Raw genomic sequence first — 13351 nt, forward strand, 5'->3', positions numbered from 1 at the left:
CTAAGTGTACATCTTCGATATGCTGATCTAAAGAGTCAGATGGTATTAATATGTCATCAACATAAATTCTCGTGATGGCTTTGACTTCTTCTGAAAGCTGGGTTTCCAGGGCTCGAATCAACACAGCTCCCGAGTTCTTGACTCCAAATGGAAAGCGGTTGAAACCATAAGTTACATTATTAAACAGAAAATAATATCCTTCAATAGAGGAGGACGATCATATTCGAGGACCAAGCTCTCGTTAAGGGTACGAACATCTAGACATAGCCTAATACTACCATTAGGTTTACGCACTATTGCCAATGGATTGCTGTAAAGTGTTATACATGGTGAAATAATGCCATCCTCTCATCTGTTGTATGAGAGCTCTAGCCTCATCTCGAAACTTCTCAGGAATTGGGTAAGGTTTCCTTTTATGAGGTGAACGATTTGTTACATTAAGATGATTTTCAAATCCCTTAATTTCATCGGGTTTATCATCGAACACTCCGGGATAAATATTGAACATATCCTGTCTTGACTCTGCTAATCTGACCACAAGTTCTGGATTTTCAGCAGCACTGGTTATGGATACAAAATATTTGGGACCGACAATGGAAATTTCTTCAATAATGGACTCTTCCTCGTCCTCTTCAGGATCACCCTTTTTAAAAACCATCAACAGATACGTGCATCAGCTGTTCGAAAGATAACCGTGAAGTCACACGAGAAGATATACGACTTAGCACGATTCAATGACATAGCCGAAAGCAACAGGTGATCTAGCAGATGTTACAATCAAAACACACAGATCGAGAAAACTTTAAATTAATGAACACATATTGAAATTTATCACAGATGACTCTCAGAACACAGCACATGCAATGTGATGATAATTTTTAAAATATTCACTCGGTTAGCAGAAGTCTTACAACATATTGACAACAAACTGAATTAGAATATCATGGACAGTGACTTATTGTTTCCTCCAACATTCAAGTAATTACAGGTTGACAACAGCAAAACACAGATTCCACATCACGGACAGAATGCCAAACACATCCAGATGCCTTATACAGAGATAATAGGCAACTCCCTCGGGACATAAATATTGAGCGCGAGCAACCATCATGAAAAAACACAGACAAGGATTAGGAATGCACACACAGTAATTACATCTTTTAAAAGTAAATTAACACTAACTAAATTACCCCTTTCGAAGCTTCAGTTCACAAAAACCACACTCTAGCTAATATGTTGCGGGCTGACTTGGGGACATTAAATACAATTTAAGAAAGAAAAACATTTTGGCATTAAATGCAATTTAAGAAGAGTTAAAAAAATCATCTTGTAAAATCAAAATTAAACAGGGTAACATACATGGAAACTAACAGTAGTATGTGGAAAGCGGAAGGAACCTTACGAGGTTGTGACCAAAACTTTGAACAAAGAATAATTTAGTTAATATCTACCTAATACCAATATAAATGGTCCGTTATTGGACATTATAAATTTTCCAGCTAACTCATTCCTGGTTGCCAGCGTTTCGCCCCCGTGTGCTAGGGTGGGCTCATCAGTTGGTACCTAGCACACCTACCAATACGCTGGCCAGTGCATACCGCATCAATTTTTAGTGATGAGACAAAGTCTCTTAGTGCATTGGCACTGCCGGTGGCTCCAGTTAGCCTACACAGTGGCCTCCACGGTATGCACTGGCCAGCGTATTGGTAGGTGTGCTAGGTACCAACTGATGAGCCCACCCTAGCACACGGGGGCGAAACGCTGGCAACCAGGAATGAGTTAGCTGGAAAATTTATAATGTCCAATAACGGACCATTTATATTGGTATTATAAATTTGCTCATTCAGGACAAATTTTTCAGATTCCCTATGGGAATCAACATCTTAATATCTACCTATCGTGAATACTTATTCATTATAGAAATATCTAAAAAGGAAATACTGAACTCTAGCATCCACATGAAATGCAAAATAGAAGAACAGACACTGTAGTTGCAGTAAAAAGGAAATAATGAACTCTAAAATACAAAAATAGAAAAGGTAACCCTGAAGTAATTAAGTTGCACTCTTACAATCTTGTCGGTACTAAAGTTTCATGTGAAATAAATAAGGAACACTACTGTTAATATAAAAGCCTCCATGGCTGAGGCGGCAGCGCGCCGGTCTCTCACCGCTGGGTTCCGTGGTTCAAATCGTGGTCACTCTATGTGAGATTTGTGCTGAACAAAGTGGAGGCAGGACAGGTTTTTCTCCTGGTACTCTGGTTTTTCCTGTCATCTTTCACTCCAGCAACACTCGCCAATATCATTTCATTAATCATTGCCCCAGAGCAGTGTGGCAGGCTTCGGCAGCTGGCACAATTCCCATGCTCGCCACTAGAAGGGGCTTCATTCATTCAATCCTGACCCGGTCAAATGACTGGAAACAGGCTGTGGATTTTCAATCTTAATATAAAACACAAAATAGGAAAAGAAACCCAGATGTAATTAACATGCAGTCTTACAATCTTGCCAGTACTGAACTTCATGGAAAATACTTCACAAGTGAAGTGACCACCTTCACTAAAAGAACATAGGTTGAAAGAAAATAAAAATTAAAGAGAACTACTTAGGCCAACTTTAATGAAAAAATGTGATTTTGTTACAAAAAGGTTATAAAAGGCTTGCCTCCTGGCAACATGAAGACGGATGTAAGATTTCTTTACATCATCATAAATGAAAATTGATTATTGTTGGAAAAATCTATGGGTAAACTCCTGTGACAAATTTTAAAAAAATGAATTAAAATAAAATTAAAGTACATTATAGGAAATATAAAATTTGCTTGTCCCAAGAGAAGCTAGAGTTCCAATGGAGAGAGCTCCCGGACAACCCGTCTGCTCTACATGAGCCCAAGGTAGAAATCCAACCACCCTGCAATGCGCTTCCTGAAGGTAGCTTGTGCAGGATGGTGCAACCGGAAATGCCACAGCAAAATTGATGACCAATGACCGCACAAAGTTACCTTCCAATTAATCTAAACCAGTCAAATTTAAACTTTTTTTTTTTTTTGGATGCTTGTTAGGAAACATCTTGAATCTTGTGCAAGTCGCAGAAAAGTCGGCACGTGCAGTACAAGGTGTACCATGATTTTTTAGGGTAAAATTTAAAACAGTTTTAAATGGTAAAGAACTTTTTGAATTAGGTCAAATATATATGCTCTCGTAGCACACGTCACTCATTTCGCCCTTTACTTTGTAGTATTTAGTTTTGAAATCAGCTTGCGTCTGATCATGTGCTTGTTCATTTTCAACGTCTCCTAATTCTAACTGCAAGTCACCAAACTTCGACATTAATCTACTCATGTCTTTGTATCATAGTTTAATTTCATGCAGTTCGAATGTTGTTGAGCAATAAAATTCTCAACAAAGGTTTCCGGGCGAGTAAGTTGCACTTTAAACTGGGACCTCTGCTTAAGAAGCTTTTGTCTCATTGAGGATTCCATGATGGAGGGAGTAACACAAAGATAAGAAGATCCTTAAAATGATCAGTACTGTCCTGCCTTCTCAGTTTTAGTTTACCTGTGATGTTGGAGTATCGAACCTGGCACTGCCAGATGATATCATGAAAGTGGACTTCCAAGTATTTCTGTGTGACTCCTGAAGCTAGACGTCCCTATTACTCGCCACGCTGCTTCCACAAGGTGCTCCAGAGAATTCTTTTAATAACAAATCCGCATGAAGGGCACGCAGTATTTTCATAACTTGTTTCCCTAATAAGTTCATCCCGTCTGGTTTGAGATTTCTTTGCAATAAGAAGCCATTTTTCTCCTTTATAATGCATGTTCCCACTCTGTTGATATTGATTTGAAATCAGAGAATGGAAACACTTGTTTTTTATTTGTCCATTGGATGAAGACATTAAGCCTTGAGCAGACCCCTTGGTACAGTGAGACAGGTGAAAGCTATGTGTCACCACCAGGTTCCACCGTCTCTCTTCCTACTATCATATATTATATTGTTACGTGTTGGTGGGATAAATAAATAAGACAGAACCTGGTAGCGTCCTATTTCTAAAATTGATTAGCTAAGCTCTAAAACTACACATTTACACACACACAATTGCCAAGCTCACAATTTACATAAGTACACAGGACACACACTTATACGGTTCACTCTCTCTCTCTCTCTCTTAGTTTCTCATGTTTTATCTACAATGACACACACATACACAGAGTCTTTGATCACTTACACTACACTCACTCAGCTGCTCAGTCACACTCGTTGGCGCTGTCACGGTCCGCACTCTACACCTCAGTCTCGCAGCTCGTTATAGTATCCACTGTCTACTCAGTCCATCAAACTCCATTCCCAGCAGCTGGTCTAAGACACTCACACGCACGACGACAGGCACACAGAAACAAGTCCTCGGCTCCAAAAAAATTCTCCAGAAAATAGCGTATTTTCAAGAAACCTCGTCCATCAATTTACGGCTTCAAGTTTACCACATAGTGTTGGATACAATTTTAAATTTTAGGACCAATACTAATGACACAGTTTTAAATTAATCTGATTCAGTGTAGCCATACAAGACGTATGTCATTAAATCTTTTATTCTAATAACGAAAAATATGAGCACTACATATGGTTCACTAATCACATTCTATGAGGAACTGTTTTCTATCAAAATTGGTCACTGAAAATGGTTTTCTACCGATTTATATTGTACAACAACATTCTAGAATGAAACCAGCTGTTAATTAATTTATTATTTTAAAAAGTGCCTAAGACAGAAAATTTTTAAAAATGTTTTTATGTGTCTTCAAGGCTAAATGTACGTCCTTAACAGCTGAATAAAATATAATTAATAAGAAATTTTATCTAAAGTTTGGTATCATCATAAAATTTTTATAATAGTTACAAACAATTTGACAATGCAAGGAGCTCTATATTTAAAAATTGCATAAGTTGTATGGCTTATCTAGAACTTGGTAATAATTGAATTAGTCTCTGTATTTCAATTACATAAGCTTTAAGGTATACACGCAATTGTAAATGACACAAAACTTAGTTTAGAAGGTCCTATTTATGTACATACAATTAGTATAAGTTTTTTAATGTAGCTATCAAAAATGTCCTGCAACAATCTCCTATGCTGATGATGGCAAATTAAGTTGCTGAAACCGGTACCAGAAATGACATTAAATAAAAACGTGATGTTATAATAATTTCACTATTTTGTAGTATTGAACGGGTGGAAAACCTTATCCTTATCTTTGATTATAAATCCTGCAAAGTAGCAGTTTGAAACGTGTGGAGATGTATGCGTGAAGATAGACTATAGGATGGTTTACTGCCACCAGATGGTGTTGCTGCTTCTCATAGGTGGCACATTGCAGCAGCACTTATTCCTGCTTGTGAGTATGCTGGTGGACATCGATAAGACAACATGGGAGCAGACAAACATGGGCAACGGTGGACTGTGTGGTTTCTCTGGAGGGAGGGAGGGAGGGAGGGAGGGAGGGAGTGATAGCTTCAGACATCCACAAGAGGATGGCAACTATATGTGAGTAAACAGCACCAAGCCGTAGATCCGTGTTTCATTGGGTATCAGAGTTCAGAGACGGCAGGGACTGTGCTGAAAAATGCAAAAGCACTCGGTGACCAGCAACTGCACGCAAACCAAACGATGCCCAGTGTGTCAATGAATTGATAATGGGGCACAGAAGAATCACGTTTGATCAACTAGAAAAGGCAACAGGTCTATCACAGAACCTTCCATACCATCATCCATGAGGATTTGAAGATGAAGAAGGTGTGTGCCTTTGAGCGTCTGGTCACCATCGACAATTCATGGTTCTTCCATGAGACTCCAGAAAAGAAACTCCAGTCTATGGAGTGGATGCATACTGGGAGCCTTTGTCCCAAGAAGACAGGGTCGTGAATATTCGTGCAGAAAAAAATGGTGACTGTGTTCTGGGATCAGGAAGGGATATTGCTGGTTAATTGGGTCCTCCCAAAACGACCCTGAACAGTGATCGGTACTGCGGTTCACTGCACCAACAACGCTGATGCATTCAACAATGCCGCCACGAAAAATGGGGCTGTGGCATTCTATTCCAACACAACAATGTGCGGCCACATGCCAGTCGCCAGACCCTTGCCACTGTGCGTGAACTATGGTTTACTATGTTTCCATATTTGTCGGATCTGGGTCCTAGCGACTATGCCCTATTTGACGCAAAGAAAGAGATCATGCGGGATAAGAAGTTCACCACCAATGAAGAACTTCATGCAGTTGTCCACAAGTGGCACCAAGATACCCCCAAAGAATAGTTTGTTATGCAAATTTGGAAGCTGCTAGAATGATGGCAAAAGTGCATAGACATTGATGGGGAATACCTGTAATATTATCTGTATTCGTTTGTTCAGTAAATGATTTCTCTTAATACAAAAAAATTGTAGTGCCAATTATTTCTGAATGCCCCAAGTACGTTGATGTTGAAGAGCTTGCTAATGTTATGGGTTCACTGACAAAGATGAACATGAGAGATAAATCATCAAAGATATCGTGAAGACTATTGAAAATAACATTCAGCTTAGAGAAATGGGTGAAAATAACATTAAGGAGTGGCTTCATACTGATGATATATGGCTTTTCATTTTGAATGATGAGAAAATAGTAACTGAAAGCGTGTGGGAGAACTAGGCAGTCATGTTCGAAGTGATGAGTGAAAGTGAGGGGGATGGGGAAGAAGATTGCATCACAAACAATTGTACACCACTTCAGACCACACTGGAGGTGGCTGAGACTTTAATGGACTTCCTCAAGCAGGAGAACAATATGGATTTTTCAAACATTCTTCTGAATTTAGGGCAGTCGCCCAGGTGGCAGATTCCCTGTCTGTTCTTTTCTTCGATTTTTCTTAAATGATTGCAAAGAAATTAGAAAGTTATTGAACATCTCCCTTGGTTTATTCCAATCCCTAACTCCCCTTCCTATAAACGAATATTTGCCCCAATTTTTCCTCTTGAATTGCAACTTTATCTTAATATTGTGATCTTTCCTACTCTTAGAGATACTACTCAAGATTATTTGTCTACTAATGTCATTCCATGCCATCTCTCCACTGACAGCTCAGAAGATACCACTTATGATATAGGTGTTGGTTCCCATAGGGTTTTATAAATTTACTAATTTGGGACAAATATTTCATGTTTCCTATGGGAACCAACACCTATATCATCTGATGGCCAGGCAAGCATAAATTTTTTTAATTGAGAGAAAGTCTCTCACAGTGCATTGGCACTGCCGGTGGCTCCGAGTAGCCTACACAGTTCCCTCCACGGTATGCACTAGCCATGCGTCTTGGTAGGTGTGCTATTTACCAACTGATGAGCCCAATTAGCACACTGGGGCGAAACGCTGGCAACCATGAATGAGTTAGCTGGAAAATGTATAATGTCCAATAACGGACCAATTATATTGGTATTACATACCACTTAGTCGAGCAGCTAGTTGCCTATCTCCCAAGTCTTTCCAGCCCAAACTTTGCAACATTTTTGTAACGCTACTCTGGTATCGGAAATCACCCAGAAAAAATTGAGGTGTATTTCGGTGGATTATTTCCGGTTCTTGAATCAAGTAAACCTGGCGAGGGTCCCATGCACTAGAACCATGCTCTAGTTGGGGTCTTACATCCAGGGGATAGTGGGTTCGAATCCCACTGTCGGCAGCCCTGAAGATGGTTTTCCATGGTCTCCCATTTTCACACCAGGCAAATGCTGGGGCTGTACCTTAATTAAGGCCATGGCCGCTTCCTTCCAGCTCCTAGGCCTTTCCTATACCATCGTTGCCATAAGACCTATCTGTATCGGTGCGATGTAAAGCCACTAGCAAAAAAAAGGTTGGAGTCCTACCAGAGACTTATATGCCCTCGCCTTTACATACTTACTCTTCTTCATCTTCTTCCATTCCCTTTTCCAGATTCTCTCTGGGTAGCGTAGTGTACCAAAGCCCTCCACCTTACTCGATCTTTCCACCATTCCTCTTCTAGTACTTTATTGCTGTCAGCTCCTCTATTTGCAATACAGTCCACAACACTCCTCATTTTAGGCTGTCCGCTAGGCCTCTTTGCAGTCTCTGTATCCATGAATGTTCTCTTTGGTATTCTCTCTCCTGGCATTCTCATCATGTGTCCAAATCATTTTAGCTTTGCTGTATCAGTTTCTTCTTGAAGTTTACATACTCCCACGCTTCTCCTTATTTCCTCATTTTGTATTCTATCTCGTCTTGTCTTTCCTTGTATGCTCCTCAAGAACCTCATTTCAGCTGCTTGCATCTTACTTTGGTTCTGCTTAGTCAACGTCCAAGCTGCTGAAGCATAGGTCAGTATAGGTTTATAATAGGACGAGCATAAAACCTTGGAATTCATTGGCACACCTTTGTTCCATACATTGTCTCTCACGCACTGGTAGAAACTTGCAGACTGCTGAATTCTTAAATCAATTTCTCCATCCAAATTTCTATCTTGTGACATCATGCTGCCCAAATATTTAAAATGTTTCACTACTTCAAGAGGTTCATTTCCTATTTTTATCACTCCCCTGGATTTTCTGTTACCTCCCGTCATGATCAAAGTCTTGCTTTTTGCAGTACTAATCTTCATTCCAAAATTTTTTATCTCCTTATTCCATAAATCAACTTATATGTGTACTTCCTCTTCATTATCTCCCCAAACTACAATGTCATCAGCAAAGAGCGTAGACTTTACTTCCTCGCCCATCATCTTCTCCTTTATATTATGTAGAATTCTATCCATGATGATAATGAAGAGTAAGGGAGACAGTACACTTCCCTGTCTTCAGCCTGTCTCAACTCTGAACCATTCAGTTTGACCCACTTTGGTTCTAACATAGCTTTTGCAATTTTGATACAATGCTATTACCATCTGCATTGTTTCATTCCCCATCTGTGCCTATGTCAATGTTTCCCATACCAAATTTCTCGGGACACTGTCATATGCCTTTTAAATATCTAGAAACATTACTATCATGTCCTTTCCACATTCCCAATACCTTTCCATCATTTGACACAGTGTAAATATTGAGTCAAATGTGGACCTGCCTCTTCTGAATCCATGCTGGTGTTCTGCTAATTTTCCCTCTACTCTGTCTCTTCTTTGTCTATCCAAGATTCTTTCAAGGATCTTAGCTGTATAAGGTATCAGTGTCACTCCTCTGTAATTTTCACATTGCTTCCTGTCTCCTTTGTTGAAAATTGGTATAATGATCCATTTCTTCCACTCTTTTGGAACAGTCTTTTCTCTCCATATCACTATGAAGAGTCTATACAACCACTGTAGACTAACTGCTCCTGCTGCTATTGTTCTTTCTAGGGTGCCCCCGTCAATTCCAGCTGCCTTGCCTCGTTTCATTCTTTTAGTCATTCTTTTAGTGGCCCACTCAATCTCTGCCATGGACACCTTGTTTTCCTTATCTTCCATCTGCACTAAGTCTGGTTCTTCGATTTCTCCTTGTGCCGAGGTATTTTGCACGTTGTAAAGCTGTTCAAAGTATTTTCTCCACTTCTGCAATATATCCTGCTTCAGTGTCATCACTTCCTCCTGTTCATTTTTAATGAAGTTACCCCCTTCACCTGGGTTTTTCTTCTTTTTTTACCCACTGGAATAAGATCTTTTTGCTTCCGGTTGTACCTTCTTGCAGAGATTCAGTGAAATTTTGCCAGCATTTCTTTTTCTCTTCTTGAACCACCTTGGAGCACTCCTTTTTGCAGTGCCTGTATTCTGTTTTGCATTCTGTTGTTCTGTTTCTCAGCCATCTTTTCCAAGCTTGTTTCTTCCGTCTAACGATATCTTTTACCCTGTCATTCCACCAGGGCATTTCGTGATCTTTCATCCTTCCTGATACTCTTCCACGGTCTTTTCTGCAGACTCCACCGTACAAGTATGAAGGATGAGTTTTGTACCTAATCAGTACTTTATTTTACAAAATGTTTAGAATTATTTACATTAATGTAAATAATTATTTACTCATCCTTCATACTTGTGTGCTTAAATTATCAATACGGACAATGAAGCTGATAGATTATAGACTCCACGAACCTGCTGCGCAGGCGTAGCAGGGGGAGAGGTGATACTCTCACGTGGCGCGTCCCAGGTGGCGGATAGGGGGGTCCTAACCGGCTTGCCGGCGGACTTGAGGGAAATAAAATACCTCTCGCGGACCAAACACACTACCCCCTGCAGGTGGGGGACGCACATGTAGAATACACCCACGGTCTCCCATGCCTGTCGTAAGAGGCGACTACAAGGAGCGACCAAGGGATGATTGAATTAGAACCATGAAACTACTCTTGATTCGTACCATCCTGCGGGGAACACCATGGGTTGCATGTACTTGCGAGTAGTATCACTAACTTGGTACGAAATCGGTTTGTGATTAGTTGCAGTAAAAAGCCTGGCCTGGTGGATTCCAGTACCCGTGCGTTGTACCCATGTGGGCAACACCGCGGGTCTGGGCGTAGCCTGTGAGTTGTACCACTATATGAGCGACACCGTGGGTCTGCGTTGCCTGTGATTAGTACTCACTATGTGAGGAACACCACAGGGCCCTTGGGACCGGCACCCGTGACTAGTACACCTAAGTGAGGAAACTCATCGGTTTGCGTTGGCTGTAAGTGGCGCCATTGTGTGCGAAACACCATAGGTCTGCGTTACCTGTACGAAGTACAATACTTGTGAGTAGTACCATCTTGTGTGGAACACCGTGAGTCTTCGCTACTTTTGATTAGTACCCCAAAATGACAAATACCATGGTTCTACTTTACTCGCGACATGTACCATTCCGTGGGGCCTTAGTCGTGGATTTTGCACCCCTATTGACATCAAGCATCATAGTGCTTTATAAGTGGTCCCTTGGTCAGTAATACTATTATTCACGATCTTTTTTGTGTCTGATCCACTGTGTTTGTTTGTTTGTTTGTTTGTTTGTTTGTTTGTTTGTTTGTTTGTTTGTTTGTTTGTTTGTTTGTTTGTTTTTGTTGGGTTCATGTCCATCCATTCATTCTTCATGACATTTTTTATTTCATTTTGGTCAGTGGATGAATTTGTATTTTTTGTTATTTCATTTCGTAGGGGCCGATGACCTCGATGTTAGGCCCCTTTAAACAACAAGCATCAGATTATAGACTCCACCATGACTGTTTTAAAGTACGCCCATTCTTCTTCTACCCTTCTGATGTCTTCCTTAGGTATACTTGTTTTAATGTGTGTCTGGAACTCTTCATTTATTTCCTTCTCCTGCAATTTCCACACCCTTAGCTTTCTCTGGTTAATCTCAGTCATCTTTTGTAACTTTCCCATCTTTAACTTAGCTATCACAACTCTGTGATCTCCTTCGAAAGATTCACTTGGGAGCGCTGTTACGTTTACCAACATTTTCCTGTTACCTTTCTCGACCAAAATGTAATCTGTCAGAGTTTTGATTTTTTTTATGCCAACTATATCTTGTTATCTTCTGACTGTTTTTTTGTTTGAAACCATGTGTTACCAATGATCAGCTCATTTCTTCTACAAAAGTCTATCAGAATATCTCCAGCCTTGTTTCTCTTCCCACATCCAAATGGACCTATAATCTCCTCATCTCCTTTTCTTTCCTGACCTACTTGGGCATTCATGTCTCCTATGATCGCAACTTGCTTGTCCTGTATATGGCCTTCCAGATATTCAAGGTATTCCAATCAATCCATATCTGTAGTTCCTGTTTGTGGAGCATACCCTTGAATTATATCTGTAACATGAGTTTCAAGTCTCAGTCTGACCTTAATCAACCTGTCATTTATGTTTTCCACTAATTCTAGGCATTCCTTTAGGTCTTTTATAGTTATAAGACCTAATTCATTTTTGGCTTCTCTTCCTCCACTATAGTATAAGGTGTATCCTTTCTTTAGTTTCCTCTCACCGTTTCCTTTCCATTCGGTCTCACTGATTCACAGCAATGCTATTATCTTTGTCAACCATAAAATCTACATTTTCTTCCACTTTCCCTGTTATGTACACTGATGGTCGCTATCTCGATGTATTTGGTTGCTGGTCGCCCATTTCTCACATTTCTCCCAGCATCACAAGAACTGCGTGTCGCTTTTGGGGAACGCCTTAGCCTTTTGCATGTTGCTTGTGGGGAATGCCCTAGCATTATCCGAGGTTTCAGTACAGTTGTCGTCATATAGGCTTTTATTACGATGGGTTCGCCACTCCCAAAGGCATTTTACAGCTACTGCCAGCCAAAACTTGTAGGCCACTCTTAACATGGAGAACAGACACTTTTGTAGCCGTTCCTCTGGAGTACAGACGCTACAGTTGATATGGGGTTTCAGTGGTATTTCCTCCACTGACGGCCCATTTCCCTTCTATAAGGACTCCTCCACCCTTAGCCGTTGGTCCTTATAGTGGGTCAGGCTATTTACCGCCACCCAACACTCAGCGTGGAGACATTGACTGTATGGTGTACTCCATTACCATAGCAGATTTAACTGGCCAGATATCAGATCCTCATAAATAACCTCATAACCATGTGCAGAGATCTGTACCCATTATTTACAATCCAATTTATATGATTACCTCAATGAAGATCTTTCTTTATACTGTATTAACACCTAGGTACTTACAGTGATCCCCAAAAGGAACTGTCACCCTATCAACGCGGTAATTAAAACTGAGAGGACTTTTCCTATTTGTGAATTCTTGTAATTAGAAAACTTAGAATGGATGTAAGGAAGAACATAAATTGTAGGAGAGTGCAGAAAAATGCAACACACATTTTTAAACCAGCTTGAATGACATCAGGTCAATTTAATTTATTCTCATTCTACTGGTAATTTTAGTGAGCATTTATTATTATTGTTCTTGCATTGACTCCCTGTAAATATCTTCATTTTTAAGAAAGATTAAACTAGTTAAACATAACCATGAAATATATTAAAGTCCATTAAAATTGGTAATATGTATTATCTCTCTTTTTTTTAAATTGACTGTTAACTATGTGCCATCTGTTAAGACAGATAATCAAGGTCCTACTATATAATCCTGTTGTACTACATGTTGACAGCCTTGTTTAGACTATCAAAATTATAAACCATATACAAAGACAGTGAGGCATTTTCTCTGTCTTGCACGTGGATTCATCATCATCATCATCATCATCATCATCATCAGTGTCCCACTCCAGTTGCCCAGGTGTTGTTAACAAGCCTCCTCTACTCCTTTCTGTCCTTCCACTTTTCCTGCTCCATTACTTCCGCCACATCCAATCCAGCTTCTCTAATGTCCTTCCAAATCTGATCCACTCACCTTCT

At 40.0% G+C, this 13351-nt stretch overlaps 1 protein-coding gene across 1 annotated transcript in view; it reads left to right on the forward strand.

Annotated features, from left to right (window-relative positions):
• Window positions 1-13351, forward strand: part of LOC136864312 (ER degradation-enhancing alpha-mannosidase-like protein 1) — a 305977-nt gene that overhangs the window by 291729 nt on the left and 897 nt on the right. The window lies entirely within an intron of this gene.

This window comes from Anabrus simplex, chromosome 2 (genome assembly GCF_040414725.1).
Source record: "Anabrus simplex isolate iqAnaSimp1 chromosome 2, ASM4041472v1, whole genome shotgun sequence".
Classification (NCBI taxonomy): Eukaryota; Metazoa; Arthropoda; class Insecta; order Orthoptera; family Tettigoniidae; genus Anabrus; species Anabrus simplex.